The sequence below is a fragment of the Apteryx rowi genome, unplaced genomic scaffold (genome assembly GCF_003343035.1).
Source record: "Apteryx rowi isolate R43461 unplaced genomic scaffold, aptRow1 scaffold_959, whole genome shotgun sequence".
NCBI classification, from domain to species: domain Eukaryota; kingdom Metazoa; phylum Chordata; class Aves; order Apterygiformes; family Apterygidae; genus Apteryx; species Apteryx rowi.
In genome coordinates, this window is record NW_020451270.1 from 166,098 (window position 1) to 184,013 (window position 17,916).

At 40.1% G+C, this 17,916-nt stretch overlaps 1 long non-coding RNA gene across 1 annotated transcript; it reads right to left on the minus strand.

Moving 5' to 3' along the window:
* Nucleotides 1–1,994: 1,994 nt before the first annotated feature.
* LOC112978653 lies at nt 1,995–4,409 on the minus strand. Its single transcript, XR_003257956.1, has 3 exons — nt 4,325–4,409; nt 3,093–3,282; nt 1,995–2,115 (listed from the first exon to the last, which is right to left on the minus strand). It is a non-coding gene; the product is annotated as an uncharacterized LOC112978653 (long non-coding RNA).
* Nucleotides 4,410–17,916: the final 13,507 nt, after the last annotated feature.

Below are 17,916 nucleotides of genomic sequence, written 5' to 3' on the forward strand. Positions count from 1 at the left end.
TAGTAATTAACATTAACTTGGCTAGCAGAAAATGCATGGTTTTTTTTTCCTCTTGCTGGCATGCCTAGCAAGCAATTTCTTAAAGCAGGATTATTCCTGAGAGAAAATAATTTGAGAAAGGGTGTCTTTGCTCTGTACAAGCAGGTGTAAATTGCCTCCCAAGCCGTTCTATGATGTGCAGGTATGCATTTTATAGAGGAGGATCTGATGCATCAGTTCAGTCTGCATGCTGACATGAAAGAAGATCCTGTCTCTCCTTGTCTTGATGTAGAACATGATGGCCCTATTATCCACCTGTGCAGTTGAAAGAGTTGGGCCTTTTGTGACAGTGATTCAGAGGGCTGGGGCTCAGGTACAGGTGCGCTGTCTTTCTGAAAGGAATCATTCTCTGCTGTAGGCTTTGACAGTAGCGAAGGAGTGAACAGAGCTATGCTGCAAGAATACATAGGATCTTTATGCCTTTTGGGGGATGAGAGTACTAACACAGGCATGATTATAGTTTTGACCAAGAAGTGTTTGCTGGAGCTGTACAGTGGGGCTTACCAACACCACAAAGATGCAGTTGGTGGGAGAGGTTTTGTTTTGTTTTGTTTTTTTCTCTTGCAAGCTCAAGTTGAGTAGGGTCTGAAATCTGCTGTTAAGTAGGTAAGTAATAGCCTTCTCGAACACAGTGGCAGCTCTGATGGATTGCTTGATAAAAGAAGGTGAGGTGTGACTTATGGAGCCCTAGTTGAGTGTGTAAAATCTGCTAATAGAGAGTTTCACTAGAAAATCTCTCTTTTGCTAGCCAGTTATCCTCGTAGGAGTACCTAAACATTGCTTTTATGAAAGTGTGTTGCTATCTCTTTGAATATCATGGTCGCCATACTGAAATTACTTCATGTGACTGGAGGAGAAGATGCTATCCTGATGGCATCCTACAAATACTGACCACATCTATTGAGATGACCTGATAGATATGTAGAGCTATACCCTTGCGATCAAGAAATGGAAATCCTTCCTCTGTTCAGGAGGTGGGTATGAAGTGAGTGTTTGGATCTTCAACTGAATTACAAACTTCTTGAGATCAAAGATGGCTCACTACCAGGAAAACAATGGTTTTCATTTCTTTCCTGATGCTGATTCCTCCTGCTCCTGGCAAGACAACTGGTCACAGAAGGATCTCTGTGAAAGACCCAAACAAGAAGTTAGAATATGAAATAGAAAAGCATCTCAATTGTGATGGTGCTCGGGGCTGACAACAGTGTAGGGCTGCTTTCTAAAGCACCTCAGAGAGATCCTACAAAGGAATTATTTGTTCTATGAGCATTGCTTGAAACTCTAGTCTCTACCAAAAAGACTGCATCTCAAAGTTGGCTGGGATAGCAAGGCTGGCTTGACAGTCACTGACAGAAAATTTATAGACAGTGCAGAACATAATGTTTTGTTACCTGCTATGTTTCTTTTCCAGGTGTGGGAGGTCATAATCCTGTAATAGCAAAGATATTACTAATCCTCAAAGCATGGAGAGTATCATTTGTATTGGCACTATTTTGATCCTTTGAACAAGACTGAGGAGGAAAAGAAGATAACTAGCAGCTGTGATACAAGTTATGTTGTTATTTACTGTTTTATTCCTATGGATTTGGAAATCTTATCCAAGAGCAATATCCAGCTACTTGGAAGCTGGTCATCATGGTTTGATCTCATTTTATGAGGCAACCAAACAGCTACCTCTTTTCTGGTAACTTTCGTAGGGACAGACAATATTCTGAAGACAGGTACCTGGATTGTGTGCTTTGGTAATCACCTGTCCTAAACCACAGGCTTTGTAGAATAAATCTTATAACAAAATAACTTCTCTGGCTGAGTTTTTCTTTGCTGTCACAGTCAGGATTGACCTCTTCAGATCCACTACTGGATATCCCAGGAAGATGAAGTACTGTCCTCCTGGTGAGACTTGGTGGTTCATGTTGGTGTTTCAAGAAGTGGGGGAGTACTACAGGCAGTGGCTTTTGTCCACCCAGTGTATAATATACTTTCTCCGTAGCCCTGGGGGCCTCCAGTTTAGCAGGTCTTTTCCTTGCTTTCCAAAGCCACTACGTTGTGGCCTGAAGTTGCAGAGGTGGCATGTGCCTGAGGAAAATACAGTTTTGTCTAGGGAAGAAGGGTGAAAAAGAATCCTTCCTGCCTTCTTCCCTTCCCCTCAGCAATATTCATGCTATGAATGAGTAAGAGTGTCCATGTGATCTGGAGATAAATGGGCAAGAAAAGGGTATGACACTGTGGGAGGTAAAGGCTATATGTTAAGATTATATGTCAACCATTCAGTGTTGGGTCTGTTGGATAGTTACAGGTTGAAAATAGCTATACTGTTAGTTATGACTTATGTTGAGAGATGTGACTATTATCCCAGGTGGTGAATAAATGCATCTACTTAAGGAAACACAGTTCTGCAGGGCTCGTCTTCCCTCTACAAAACCCAAGAGGGAAGAACTGCAGAAAAGACCCAAGAGAGGCAGAGCCCTGAGACAGGGCATACTTGGGCACTTCCTCCTCTCCATGTCTTGAGGTCCAGTGGCAGCATCACTGGTTGTGGCATAGGAGGAAGAATCAACAGACCCAGGAGAGCAGGAGAAGGGATAGCCTTATCAGCAGAGGTAGGCAACAGCAACAACTGAGGTTCTTGCAGAACAAGTTTGTTGTCACCACAGACTTCAGTGTCACGATCTAGGCTATGAAATCTAGGTGGTGGTGCAGTCCCATTGGGGAGGAGACTGTGTCACTGGTATTGACATTGGTGTAAAATAAGCTTGCTCAGATATTAACACAGAACGAGACAAATAGATGAGGTGTTCTGTCATGCATGCAAGGCTCAGTGAGTATTATCCATTGCTGAGAATTCTTGGTAGAGGGCTAACTTAGAGGAACTTCTCTACAATGATTTAAAAAAAAAAATACACTTTGCATTACTTATTGGCCCATCTGTGTATTTCTGGAATGATTATGGTTGTCACTGGAAGTAAGGTCATACAATGCACTGTGTTCAGTTAATTAAATTCCAAGACTGATTTGAATCATGCTACAATGATTGTTATTGCAAAATAGCATACCTGTGTTTTGCGATGATTCTTACTAACAACCTGCTCAAAGAAAGAGCTGTCAGTGGCAAGTAATTGTACATCTAAAGGATGTGTATCCAGAAAGAACAGATCTTGACAGAAGAGTCAGGTGAGGTGCTTGTTTGTTTGAGGTGTTTTCTTCAGGAAGTATGTCACTTCCGTGCCTTGGTATTGAGTGAGTCTGTAACAGAGGATGGGAATAAAATGACAAGATACATAATTGAAATTTTATGTTACAGCTCCCTAAAAAATGGATGTGGAATCTCTCTCTCTCACTCACACACWCTCTCTCTCTCTCTCTCTCTCTCTCTCTCTCTCWCWCWCWCWCWCACACACACACACACACACACACACACACACACACACACAGAAAATCAAAGGATATAAAATATGTAGTGAGCTTTTAAGTAGCACACTATTTTTGAAGCCTGAAGTTTTTCTAAGCTGCATCTGCATTTCTTTGATACGGATCACACTCTATTACTGTGGTTAAATAGAATTCTACCTGAATTTAAGGCTAGTTACCTACATCTGCTATAGACTGTGTATACTGTCTTTATTTTCATGTGATGACAGACCAGATGGTTTGTATAATGCACTTTAAGCACACTGTTAAGGTGTCTTTAGCACTTTAGCAAGGTGGAGAATTGAACATACACACCTAGTTGGATCCAAGAGGACAAAATTAATATAATTCATTAAAAATTATGATGTTCCTTATTGTTCAATACAGCTTACATCTCTGAATCTATAGACAATGACAAACATAGCTGCCATGTGASTACCTTACCCTGCAATACAGGGCAAGTGAGGATGGAAAAGGAATACTTGAAGCAGGTAGATCTTGCTTCTAGAAATAATCCCCACCTGCAGCAACAGGCAGAAATCTGTTTTCAGCCTTGCTTCTGAGTTGAAGATTTGCAAGATAGCTAGGAAACCAGTTCCTTCAACTTTTTTTTTTTTTGTCAATGAAATGCCTGACTGCCTTCACTCAAGCTGTTAGATACAGATAATTTCATCTGCAGTTGTATTTGTATAAACACTTTAAAGGTCATGTTAAAGGTCAAGGTTAATGCATTCAGATAATTAAAAACTAAAGTATCTTTGCTTTTAATTTGCATGTGATTGTAACTGCCCATCTAAAATGGTTCAGGTTTTCAGATTATCTGGTCGATATTAGAAGCATTGCTATAACAATTCATTTGACTGAAGTTTACTCTTACTTTTCAGAAAATCCAGACACCTCACTCTATTCCTTTAAATACTCCTTCTTCTCTGTGCAGTCAAAAATACAGCGTCCTCAATGGGCTGTAAAAAAGAGGAAAATGACCTAAATGTGCTGTAAATTGCCTGTGGTGCCCCTACAGAACTACCACTAATTTCACAAGTAATATCTCCCTGTAGACCATCTGGGAAAGGTAGGAGAGTGGTGTGATTAGGCAAAGATACTTTGAGGCCAAAACAAAAAAATCTCTAAGTCATGGCAGGACAGAGATTCCTTTAGGCCTTGAATAACTGGCATAAGAAAGTTTAGCTGGAACTGTTCTTTGGTTTAAGTCAGCCTATGCTGGTATTTCCTTGGTTCAGATTGTCATAGGAGAGAAAGAGCTTTCAGATGACAATCTGAAGGAACACGCTCATGTTCAAGCAGAAGTGTCCTGTTTTCTGCTTCTTCCTAGATTTGGAAAGAGGCAGCTGGATTTGGGGAGGAGAGCTACAGTTTCCAAAACGGAGAAGCACCTTAAGAAGGATGGTGGAAGGATGAAAAAGTAATGAAGTTTAATTCACCTTGTTCCAACGGGAGTCCACTAAGTATGTGGAGGGAGGTGGGGAAAGAGGCAAGGGCGATCCTGTTAATGAATAATTTGTTGGTACAGGACCTCCCAACAGGAAGTCCTTTTGCTCCATAGGATTCTTGGAAGAGGGAGCTGTGTCTTCTGCTTTAGGGAATCTCCTGAACTGAAGAAGGAGTAGGTTAGTGTTGTGTCTTAAATGTTTTGTGGAAAGAATAAGCAGAGGGAGGGCATTTTGGAAGAGCGGAATATAGGATAGGAGATATATATATATATGTATGTGTGTATATATGTGTGTGTATGTGCACATACATATATGAACTATAGTTTTTACTTTTCTTTTGGACTCTGCTTGTGCAAAGGGAGAAAGTGTTTGATCAAAGCTGCTAGTATGGCCAAAGGAGAAACATGCCTTCTTCCTGAGGCAGAGGAAAAGACTTCCAAATCCAGCCTCCTTTTCAAAATCTTTTTAACTAGTCTTTGCAATTTGGATTTTCCATAGCCAGCTAGAGCTTTATGTTTGAGGCCATGTAGAGCTTTATTTACGCAGCTTTTTCCTTCATGGATTGGTAACCTGCCACTCTTTACAAACAGCAGGCATTTTATGGGGTAGCACCCCAACTGCTAAGAATCCACATTAAGGAGATGTTAGCATATTCAAATCTTTTTTTCTATGTAGTCGGGGACAAGTCTAGCCTTCTTGTCATTGCTTTTTCATATACCACACAGAAGTAATGGATTTTTCACATCCAAAGGAAGAGTCGTTGCTTTATTTCCATTGTGGAGGACTGTCTTGTGTTCTCTTGTATAAATATGCTTTTTGTCTTGTTGTACTATGGTGGGCCAAGTCATGAAGCTTTACTATAAATACCCATGTTCTCCACCTGAATTATGGCTATATGGAGCTTTTTTTCTTTCTTTTTCCTTTTAACAGTGTTGACTTCATATCCAGAAAGGACCACTGAAAAGACACACAGATCAAGGGAACACATTAGGAGAGATGTTCAGGGATCACACTATTCCTTAACTGAGGATTTTGGAGGAAACCTAATAGAGCAATGAATTGTTCATTTGCAAACCAAATATGATTTTTCTTAACTATTTTGAAGCATCTGGTCTGGCCATTTTGACATCCAGGAAATTGCACCGAAAGAATCTACAATGTCTGTACTTGCATTTCTTAGTATAAACCATTAGAGCTTCTGTGGGGACTGACTAGTGAAGTTTTGCATTCRTTAGGGCTTCATGCTTGTGTATTCCATGAAATCTTCTTTTGGAAGACATCGTTTGCCACAGTACTGTCTCCAGATTTTATACATCTACAAACATTTCTAAAGAACACTTTCACACCAACAAAACTATAAACTTTAAACTGTAAAAACAATGAAGTAACCTAAACCCAGAATGATGGATTTAGGTGGTAGCTAAAAGAGTGTCTTACAAAGAATGTTGTGGGGTCAAAGAATGCTGAAAGGTTATGCTTGTTCCTTATTAGGCAAATGGCTTCCTTTCTTCTTTATGTGCTGCATAAGGAAGTGAGAAGCCATGCCTTTTTCTGGGATGCATTGATAATATTTGCTAATCCAGGGCAGAATGGTCCTACATCTAACTTTCATCAACCAAATATTCATGGCACTGCTTCAGTAAGGACTTACTAGCACTTTTAAGATTTCTGGAAATTCCTTGGCTCTCATCCTATTACCACTCCCAAGTCAGACTGTAAAGAGACTTGGCTGGAAAATATTAAGAACTTTTGTATTATGTCTGCATAGAAGAAGGGATTGCTATAAATTGACTGCTACTATCATAGAACTTTTTTAAGAATAGTAAAATGGATTGATTGTGAATAGAATACAATCCTTTAAGGAATAAGATCACTCCTAACAAAAGCAGTTGTTTTAGGAGAAAAAAATACCTGTAAACCTATACGCACATACGTTATGCTTAACTTTAAGATAGTGACTAACTAGAAGTTAAATAGAAGTCTGAAGTTGGACTAATTTGTTGGAAGAAAAAATTCATTGCACTATTAAGTTTCACAGAATCACAGAATTGCTGAGGTTGGAAGGGACCTCTGGAGATCATCTACTCCAACCCCCCTGCTCAAGCAGGGACACCTAGAGCATGTTGCACAGGATTGCGTCCAGGCGGGTTTTGAATATCTCCAGAGAAGGAGACTCCACAACCTCTCTGGGCAACCTGTTCCAGTGCTCTGTCACCCTCACAGTGAAGAAGTTTTTTCTCATATTCGGATGGAACTGTTTGGAGTTTCCTCCAAAATCCTCAGTCAAGGAATAGTGTGATCCCTGAACATCTCTCCTAACTTGTTCTCTTGATCTGTGTGTGTTTTTAGTGGTTCTTTTTGTATATGAAGTCAACACCGATTAAAAGGAAAAAAAACTTGAGAAGCCCAGAGACTTTCAGTGGTAAAGTGGTTGGTTGCTGGTTTGAAAATGAATTGAGGTAGAAATACAAAAAGGCAAATCACAGACAGCATGATGTTGATAATACTTGTGTGGCTCTAAGGGGTGTGTGTGTGTGTGTGTGTGTGTGTGTGTGTGTGTGTGTGTGCGCACGCACTGTAATCCAAGGAAGAACAGAGTTTAGCTCAGCTCTCTATTGAGGTAGGAATGATATTAAAGTATACAGTATTACATGCCACTTAAAGAGGTATGTGTACCTTTGCTTTTGCTTCTCCGTGGATGTCTACATTTTCCTCGTGGTGATGTTTTGGAACGTTATCTCTGCAGATAAGAACCTTAAATAGTATCAGGTCCAATGTCTACTATTCCAGACAATAAAATATCTTTTAATTAAAGATGTAGGAAGTTCATGGAAAAATATGTAAAGGAATGTCTTAGAGTAAATCTCAAATCTGTTTCTCAAGCAATATGCTTATCTCAAGATTAATTTGAAGGCTTATTGAGAGACAGTGAGTGCGATTATATGAGCAAACCTGACATTCTGCCATCTCCTTGGACCTTCCCACACAAAAATGTTAATAACAGTCAGACTTGTTCCAAAAATAAGAATTGACAGAATTGCAGTTGTTCATTTAGCTTGGTCCTGCCAGGTGATGAACCCTCTGGCTTTGCTACAGTGAGGAGTTATACAGATACATAACTTCAAATAATCCTATTTGGCACTGTTTTTTCTACCCTGCAGGACTGAGAATTTAACCAGCATTGTGCAACCGTTGGTTTGTGAGAGGAATCTGGCTCAAGAGACCCTGACAAAGATGATGATAGGAAATATCTGTTAGGACAGGGTGAGCTTGCCAACCAGCTGAACAGTCACCAAGATACTGCTGTTATCCACGTGGGAGAGAGGGGAGCTGGAGATATGCCTCTCTTGAGGATGGAGCCAGTCCCCAAAAATATCTTAAGCCATACTACCAAGAGGCCAGCATAGAAAATATCCAGCAAAATATTTGCCAACGTAGATAAAGCTTAGTTTTTCCTTGGCACTTTCTAAATTCTATCAACCTGAATGGATGGTGGGAAGCTAAGGTAACTACCTATGACTGTGTTTGCTTCAGACTTCAGCCGCTCAACRAACTCTTGCTGGTTACGTTAAGTAGTACAAATCTGCACCACAGCAGGTGAAGAACAAAAAGCATGCTGGTTCTTGCCAAGGTGTTCTCATTGGTGACTTGGAGATGATCTTCTCACAGTGTCTGCTTGCTCTGCAGAAGAGGTGGTTGGTATCACTGTCACTGAGAACAGCCAGTTGGCTTACACAACACTTTTCTTCTAATATTAAGGGGAAAAAGGTACAGGTACTGAAAGAAATAGTCCAAAAGGATCATTGATCACATTAGTTTAAAATGTTGTGGTGTACTGGAGTTGTTTTGTATCTCAGACTGGCTCAGTTTGTTTGCAAAGGAAACTTAGACTTGCCACATAGTGACAACAAGTTTTCTTTGTTTTTCTGCAGAGCTGCTGGTTGGACATGTGCAGTCCCTTGGGGAAGCAGAGCCTGGCTCAGTTTTCTATGTGGTTTTTAGTTTTCCTCCTGTCTTTCTCTGCTGTCACCAATCCAGAAAACGGTAATTTGAAATTGCAAGATTTCAGAAGGCTCTTCCAGCTCTGATTTCTTTGGGAAAAATCAGAAGTAACACCTGGTTGGAGATATTACATTATTTTCCATGTTGCCAACTGGAAAAGAGTGAAGCATCCCTGACCAGTGTTTCTCCAGTTACACTGTATATGAGTTATTCACAGATTGCTTTTTCTGTTAATGAAAGCTTATGGCAATGCTTGTAAGAAAGTCCTGGCTATCATGAATGAGCAGCTGCACAAGGAAGCTTTGATTAGACAAGATCTCAGCAGGGATTTTTGAAATCACAGTAAAGTCTGTGCAGATGAAGGCAACTACCTCCAACTGCAGCAGAGGTAGATCTGCAAGCAGGAAAACACTCCCAGCTGCAGAAAACTATTTCCTTGCTTGTCTGCCTTGACAGCTCACTGTTGCTTGAGGAACCTGAGCCAGACTATCACTTTCAGCATTTCAGCAGGTGATTCACCAGCAGCTGAGTCATCCCTGTCTGAAGGTTAGGACTTCCAAAAACAAGGGAGGGTACACAGCTGGGGAAAGGAAGCACAACAAAACTTCCCCTGCTAATTCTTGCCATCCGGGAGTGACAGCCTGTAGCCTGCAACTTTATTTGCAAAATATTGGTTACATTTTTTATTATTGAGTCCAAGGGAAAAGACTTATAGCTCACAGTTCATCATCATTACACATACTGATGTTCTGGATTCAGCTTCAGAAAACAGGAAACAATACTTGTAAGGTTGGTTTCTTGGGCTTTTTTGCAGACTACCATTGGTAAGAAGTTGGATGGGAAATTGGAACTGGACGGTGTTATGGAATTGGAGTGTTTTGGTGTTACAGGTCTCTTTGCTGAGCCAAGGAGATATGAGCTGTTACAGTCTTGACTCATCAGTTTGAGTAGTGGTAACCCTGGCTTGTTCTGGAGGTCTCTTGCCCATGACTGAACAAGAGGGCAGCAATCACATAYGGTCACCTGCAAGCAGATGCTATGTGGTCCCTGTAGCTCACGTGTCCCAGTGCTTGCACAATCCCCGTGCTTGAGCATGAAATTTCATGAGGCAAGTCATTAACACAACAGAAAGATGTTCCCTTTAACCCGCTGACTTAACAAACTTAATCAGCTCAGTGAAGGGTCCAGCAAGTGTCAAAACTGGTGAAAGGTAGAAGCTGAGACTGTCCATAGGCAAGAGGATGGTGTAAAGGGAGCAGGCTCTCCCCATTTTGACAATGGCATGCTGTTAGATAGCTCAACCCTAACATGTAACTTCGTCTTAGAACACTTTCTTCATTGGTCTCAGATGCCACTTAAAAAAAACCCCCAAACTACTCAATAGTAATTACTGAGAGTATGAGTTTCTTTCCTTCTGGCGCAACCAACAATTAAATAACAAACTTGCAAAGCAAATATACACAATGGATTATACATTAACCCATAGTGTAGGAAAGGCAAATTCACAGACCTTAGCTAACACTTTAAGCACTGAATTAAAGTCAAAATACATGTTGAAAATCATTTTGACCGGTAGTTTTCATGGAGAAGGAGCATCCATTGCACTTCCAATCTGACCATGCAGCCTGGATTGACAACAGTTTCTAGCATCAAGGCTGCGGTGAATGGAATGGACACTCATCTTCCCCAAGTAAAGGCAGAATTTGGCTTAATTTCAGGACTAGAAAATTGGACTAGAACTACATTCCAGATTCCCACATCAGCTCAGGTTCTGTCAGAGGACATATATAGGGGCAAAACATTCCCAAATCTCCTCTCCCTTTTGCCCCCACTTCCTCAGACATGACAAGGAGGCAGGAACTGGCATGTGATGCAGGTTCTGGAGGAACCTAAATGAAGGCATGAAAACATTAGGAGTGTGAAATCAACAGTTAAAGGCCAGGATTTCAGGTGTATCAAGTGGCTGGGCTTTCACACTATGAGCATAGCCTGAGACATACTCAGAGGGTCAACATTCACAGGGAAGAAATACTGCCTAAAATCACAGCTTTCCATTCTGAAAGCACTGTCTGAAACTGCCAGTATCTGGACCTGGGTCTATGAATATAAGAGCCATTGGCATCACTGAGGATGGCACAGGTCTACAATGAATAGGACACAGACTGCAGGTTTCCCCATCTGTGTGCTCTAATGGAACGTTTCACCTCTCACTGAGGCTCAAAACTCTCCCATTTGCTAACTTGGGAGCTTTGATATTACAGGTGTGTGTGAACTTTTAAAAGTTACTCAAAAAAGTTACTCAGATCCACTTATTCAGATCTAGCTATGGATTAGATCTGCTTTTTTTTTTTTTTTGAAAAAGCCAGCTGTTGGCAACAAAAATACTCTTCTAAAAAAGCTGGACCATAACCTTTATTAAAAGAGGTGCTCAAGCTACTGCTACATTAACTAAAGCTAATTACGATAACTATTTTCAAATGTTATTTAGTTGGAGAGTGCAAATGATGGCAGAACTTAACAAATGTTCCTTTTAGTATTAGCAAAAAGATAGTACACTTGTCCTTTATACAGCTTTTAAAATAATACAAGTGATTGATATGTCTGTTTAAAAATGATGGTGGACTAAAATTTAATGAAGTCACATTTTTAAGATAAAAAACATAATTTCATTATTAATACTAAAACAAGTTATATTTTATCTTAAAATCTGTAAATGTCTCTTAAATATTCTATTTTTCCCTTCTGTCTCCTCTTCCTTGAATTATCCTGATAAATGACATTTAGCCTAATAACATCCATGTAGCTGAAATAGGTCTTAAAGAAGGGGAAATAAATTTACTTCTGGTTCTGAGAGCTAAAATGTGATTATCTCACCAAAGGGAAAACACACACGTGATCATACAGGTGCAATGGACATTGACAGGTAAACGCTTACTCGGATGTGTGCTGCTTGCTTTTCTGTTTTTCCAGGGAATGAGGCCTAGAAGTTTGAAAAATGAAACCAGAAATTATTTGGGAGAGGTCTACCTGAGAAAGCTGTATCCCTAACAGGTTACAGAGGTGCCTTTTGCTGCTGTTCCTTGGACCAGTTTTTTTCAGAGCAGCTGGTAGAACACTGTCTGTGTTGAGGAATTTGGAAATGTGTCTGCCCCTCATTAATAAAATCTCAGCTGTCCTTGACAGCCAAATTCAACAGACTTATAAGCTTATAAGGGAGGTATAGCCAGATTTGGGGGGGGGGGGGGTTGTTTTTCTCTCAAGGATTAGGTTTTCATAGCAACTGAGGAAAATAAGTACCAGTTGTGTGATCTGGCTTCTTGAGAATAGAAAAGGATTACTTTGGTTTTCTACTGCCATCTTTGCTGAATTAAAATACACTTTAACTCTGTTAGGTGGCCAGAGATTGGGGATGCTCTCTTTCAGGGTTTATAGGTGAAGCTAATCTTCAAACATGCTGTTTGCTACACACACAAGCAACTTGTTAGGAGCAGATGAGGCACCGGCTAATAAGCAGGATATCACATCTGCTTCTCTCTCAAACAGTTTTGGTTCTGTTTAGCAGAGAGGGAACATTTTAAAAGGCTGCTATCATCATATTTATTCTGAGATTCATGTGGAAGAATAATAATTTATAAACTCCCTGATGCAAACAATGTATTTTCTTAAGTGTAACTAGTATTTGGTAGTTTAAATGTTTCTTATTCATCTTGTGAGGGTGAACTTACCTCTACCAGCCACTCAGAAGGGCTGAGCACTGCAGCCCAGTCCTTACTGGCAGCCAACAGGTTCTCTCAGACTCCTCGACGCTCACTGTGAAAGTAATGAGTATTCATATGAATGTAAGCTGCTGCCTCAAGTCTTTAGAATGTGTTGTATGAATATGAGTGTTTAATTAAATCAAAACTATTTTATGGCAAGAAATGTCTTGCTTTACTGAGTTATGTTAGGGGACAAGACTGTTAAAGGAAATGGAAGAGATTAAAATACAGTGAGGTCATTTAAGGACAACATTCAGTGATGTTTTGTTTATTTTGAAATGTCCAGGCTTTTTAAGAAATTGCTCTTAGAAGGTTTTTTTTCTATTTTTAGAGTTGCTAAACTTTAAGAATAATCAAATTGAATCAAAATGTGCTTCTAATTTTAAGAGAACAAAATCAAAGCACCATTTTAACAAAAAACATGTGACTGGGAAGAAAAATAGTATTGTTTCATTTTCAGGAATGAGGAAATGATGGCACAGTCTTATGAATACAAGAATATATATATAAGAAATACAAAAGTAACTTGACAAACAGATACTCTCACAATCAAATGCTAATATTTCATAGTAAAACCCATCTGTATTCAATTTGCTAACAGAACTCTTATTGAATTTGTGACATCTAATATCGGCTTGCCTGATCATTTCACACAAGGTCAGGAAAGACTTATTACCCTAATTATCAAAACAGAATAGTCTGGCTATGCTGGGTGATGAAGATAGAAGCCATATATTAAAGCAGGATCATCAGCAATGAAGCAAAGTGCTTATGGATGTCTTACTCTAAGAAAAGCCATGCTAAGGACCTACTTTCATAATATGGTAAGATAAAGTCAGTCTGGCAGTCTAGTAAACCGTATTATGCACTCCAAGAGTGCTACATACCCAGAAACAGCAGGACAAATTAAACAATCCATATAATGTAAATACATGGAATATAAACCTAGTCATTGTCTTGTATCTCTCAAAGAAACCTGATCTTCATGCAACTCCTTAGAGGTTGGGGGGGGGGGGAGGGAGGAAGGTCATAGCCTTTTTTTAACTAAGTCAATTTAAGGTCATTTGGTTAAATACTGTGGGAGTCAATGTTATCTGTGAGCTGCCTGACAGGCTATTTCAGACAAAATCCAAAGCACATGATCAGTAATATCTGATCCAAAGATCCACTGTGAAGATGCATAGCATGTTCTGGATCTCATGAGCATCCTCAGGAATGCACAGTACAGGAAGTGATACAGGGAGGGAATTTCTGGCAAAAATTCCTTTCTGATAGTGGAATCACTTCTCTCTGGAGAACTTATACTTTTAATTATAAAAAGTGCCCAACTTCTGTAGTTCTTGGTCTTTGCAGATACAGAGAAATGATWTTTCTGTCCAGAAATGTTGAAATATGTATTGAATATGGGCTTTTGAAAGAACTCTATGCACACCAAAATCTTTGCTACCCACAAAAGGGTTTATGCATGTGAATTTAACACAGTGAATTGTTTGCCTTGTTAGAAACCCCAGAAATTGCTGCGAGTCCAGTGAGTGAAATCCTAGGAAATTTTTCTCTTTTTGTGCATTTCATAATCCAAAACCTAAGACAGGCTGGAATATCTCTGATGAAATAGAAAGCAGTGAAGTGATAATATGAAACAGCTCACATTTCTTTGGGTTGTTTCAAATTATTTTATTTTTGAGTTTCACAGATTAGGTTTGTAGCTCTGCAGCAATTCCTGCTTTAAAAACCTGAGCGAGAACAACACAATAAACTCTGCTAGGCTCTTAGCTGAGCCATTCCCATCACGCCCTCTTTTGGTGGGAAATCTCTCAGCACCAACAACTCCTCTCTCCCCTCTCAAAAATACTGCATAAAACAGATAGTTTAATAAATACCAAATTATATTGCACTAAAAAAAATTCTTGGCTAAGCATGTGATTTGGCTCCATCTAGTTTGATGAAAAGTGGTTTATTAAATTAAGTCAATTTGCTTACCTAAAATTTGTTGAATATGTTCTTGCAACACCACATGTAAGAATGTCCTTTTAAAGGCTTGTGTAAGAACATCTGCAAACCTCCTGTGTCAGAAACATCTCATCAGAAATATTAATCCCTTACTGAACAGAAAAATGTTATTTCTCTTGGGTTTCTGTGGAATCTAGCAGTGTGAATGTAAAGCTAGAAATAAATCAGAAAGACTTGCACATAAAATCATTCTGTAAAAGTGAACAGCAATTCTATACCTAACAGAGGATGCAAACAAAGCATAAATGAATCAGTTAATGTTTTAAATTGGCAAATTGCTTTGAGCACTGATTTTAGAAACAATGTCAGCTTGTCACTGTTTTACAGAGGTCAATCTGTAGCACTAATCAGCAGAAAATGACCTCACTAGCATGTTCAAAAATGATCAGCTTTGCACTTCTGAGCCAGTACAAAATTGTGCAGAACTGTACCCATTTGGGTCAAATTGAGAATTAGGATTCCCAGCCCTGCGGAACAGCTGGCTGTTTGCAAACACCCATGGCCAGCTTTACAGCAGCTTCTCTGGGAGCAGATCTCCTGCAGCTGCCAGCTGGAAGAGACCGAGAGAGACACTGATGCTCTCTGCCAGCTCCTGGCTGGCAATTTTTCTACACCGCAGAAAAACCAAAGCATTTTGTGAACTCTTCTTGTCCCACAGCAGCCCTAAAAGAGCTGAGGTGTTAAAGTATTTATTAACATAATTGAATCTCAGGGTTTTGAACATTAAAATTTAAAGGGCAGAAACTTGAAAATTGCTTTTACTGCATGGGTAGGTAAAACCTACCACTGAGTCTTTTACTGCATTTCTACTCCTCATACTTGCGTGCTTGCAGCACTTAATTGCAACACAACTACRTCTAGGTATAAGATGACCAGCACACTGTCAGGAAGACTGTGCTGGAGAGACAAGAAACTGTCTTAAGTCTTGGCTCCTTCCAGGTTTTAGTTGCTTGCCACCTCGAGAATCACAGCCTTTGTACCCTGGGTTTGGAAACCTAAACCCTTTCTTTAAGCACCAGCACTCTGGTTTCACCTGTGGTAGTTGCTGTGGCTTCAGCATTTGCTCCCCATGTTTTGCTGCTCACTCAGCTGCCCTGTGTCATCCCTCCTGCCCCCAGCACATGAGCATTGCTGCAGCTGCACAGTGAAATGCCAAGGCACACACTGGGCTGAAAAGCAATAGCCCTTCCTCTCCCCTTCCCCCTTTTCCTGGGGTGTTTTTCAGCTTCACACATTCCCCAGGCTCATGCCCTGCACCAGCGTTCATGGTGGCACAACAGGGACCAGCTGAGGGGCAGGGACAAGGGACTTGGAGCAGTAACTGCTGAAGGAGGTCCCTGAAAACATGGCTATCAAATAACACCCTGCAGAAAACTAAATTTCCTCCCCCCCACCCACATAAGTGCACTTCATGGCCACTCCCCCATACTGATGGGGTGAAACGTTTCTTCCATGAATTCCAACAGCGCTGAGCAGGGGATAAGCACCCAGCCCTGCGGCTCTGCAGCACTTGGAAGGCCCAGCAGACTAGGAAGCACCAGAGACATTTGATATGACAAAGCTTGTCACCTACAGCCTCTAAGCATCTCCAAGTTAGCTGACAGGTGAACTGGCCTTTAAGAATCTCATTTGGAATTTAAGAGTCAAAATGGTTCTTCCATCCTCTTTAGGACTAGCCCAGAATTGTAAGCTAACCTTAATCTTTAACTCATTTTTTTTTAAAGGAATTGCTTTACCTGTCAAGTAGAGGAACACCAAAACACAGCATTTCTTAGACCATCAGTAAAGGCTATTTGAATCCACCAGCTCCTAAGAAACCTAGAGCCAAAGTACTGAACACTGATGTTGCAGGATATTGCAGAGTCACAACATATGCCATACTTCAGGATCTGTCTCTTCAGCTTTATTTCTTCCTTTTAGTACCTACACACTGAAGRAAGTATTGTATTGTTAGAATATTCCAGTGCAGCAAACTTATTCAATTCCATTATGTATCCAAAATCTAGAGGAAATACCACAAACTCAACTCCTGCCACTAATTCTCACATGCAACTTTGCCGACTTATCAGTTAAACAGTTACATGTGACTCTAGCCAAGGATTGCTTAGAGGTCCACATGTCTCAAGGCAAGAATTTTGTTTGAGACTCACATGTGGTATAATAAAAAATATGACAGCAGGCTATTTCGGTGAGAACAATGAAAAAATCTTTTTTGGAAAAAAAAAGCAATTGCAATCTTTTATCAAAGAAAAATGCTTAGATCCTTCACAGAAATACGACAATTTCCAAGCTTGAGCTGATCCTATTTCTACTATGAGTCTAAATTGGTCTTACAAGTGTGAATGATGTTTAGTATTAGTGAGTCCCTCTTTTATAAAAATCTTCAGCATAACCTTTCTTGTACACTGGTACACCATACATTCTTATTCCTCTTGCAATTGTTTTCCATACTGGAACAAACTCTGAAGTATAAGCATTTATTGCTTTGTTTTTTCACCCATTGCTATAATGTGATATAACATTGTTTGGACATAGAATCCTGATATTTGATTGACAGTAATTCAATTTTGTTGTATGCATATAAAACAAATCTGATTCTTGACCCAAAGAGTTCACAAATTGCATAGTTTGAAGCTAAATTTTTTTATCAGGTGTCATGAAGGACTGATGCACTTCACTCTAAGAGGGAAGCAGCACTATGTTTATTGCAGTAAGATAGCAACTTAAAGTTCAATCAAAAATAAGAATTATTTAACAAGGTTCAATTGGCAAGGTTCACTCAGTTATTTACTGCATGAAGGACAGGGTCAGATGCGTGTGCAACAGAGACTCTCCCATTGCGTCACGAGGTTCAGACTGGACCCCCTTGCTTTCTAAACTCCTTTGGAGAGGAGCCTAGGTGCGACTGGATCCAATCCTACTCCCAGACTTGGTCAACTGTTTATGTCTAAGGGATTACATGCGCAGTTAATCAGAGATATAACTCAGTTTCACGAAGTCCACAGAAGTTCAGCATGCTATTAATCACTTACCGAGGATCTGTCGCAGGTAAGGAATCTCTCAACCTTGAGGAGTAACCTTGAGAGGCGTCCCTGCTCAAGAGGAGGTTCTGCAGTGCAGCCCGCTGCTGTGCAGGAGAGCTCCATGGGCTCTGGGCTGCCCCCTATTTATGGGGGGGGGGAGATGATTGACTCAGTCATATTTGCATGCTAGATGGGCCTTAGTTGGTGCATGCTCAACTAGCCCCT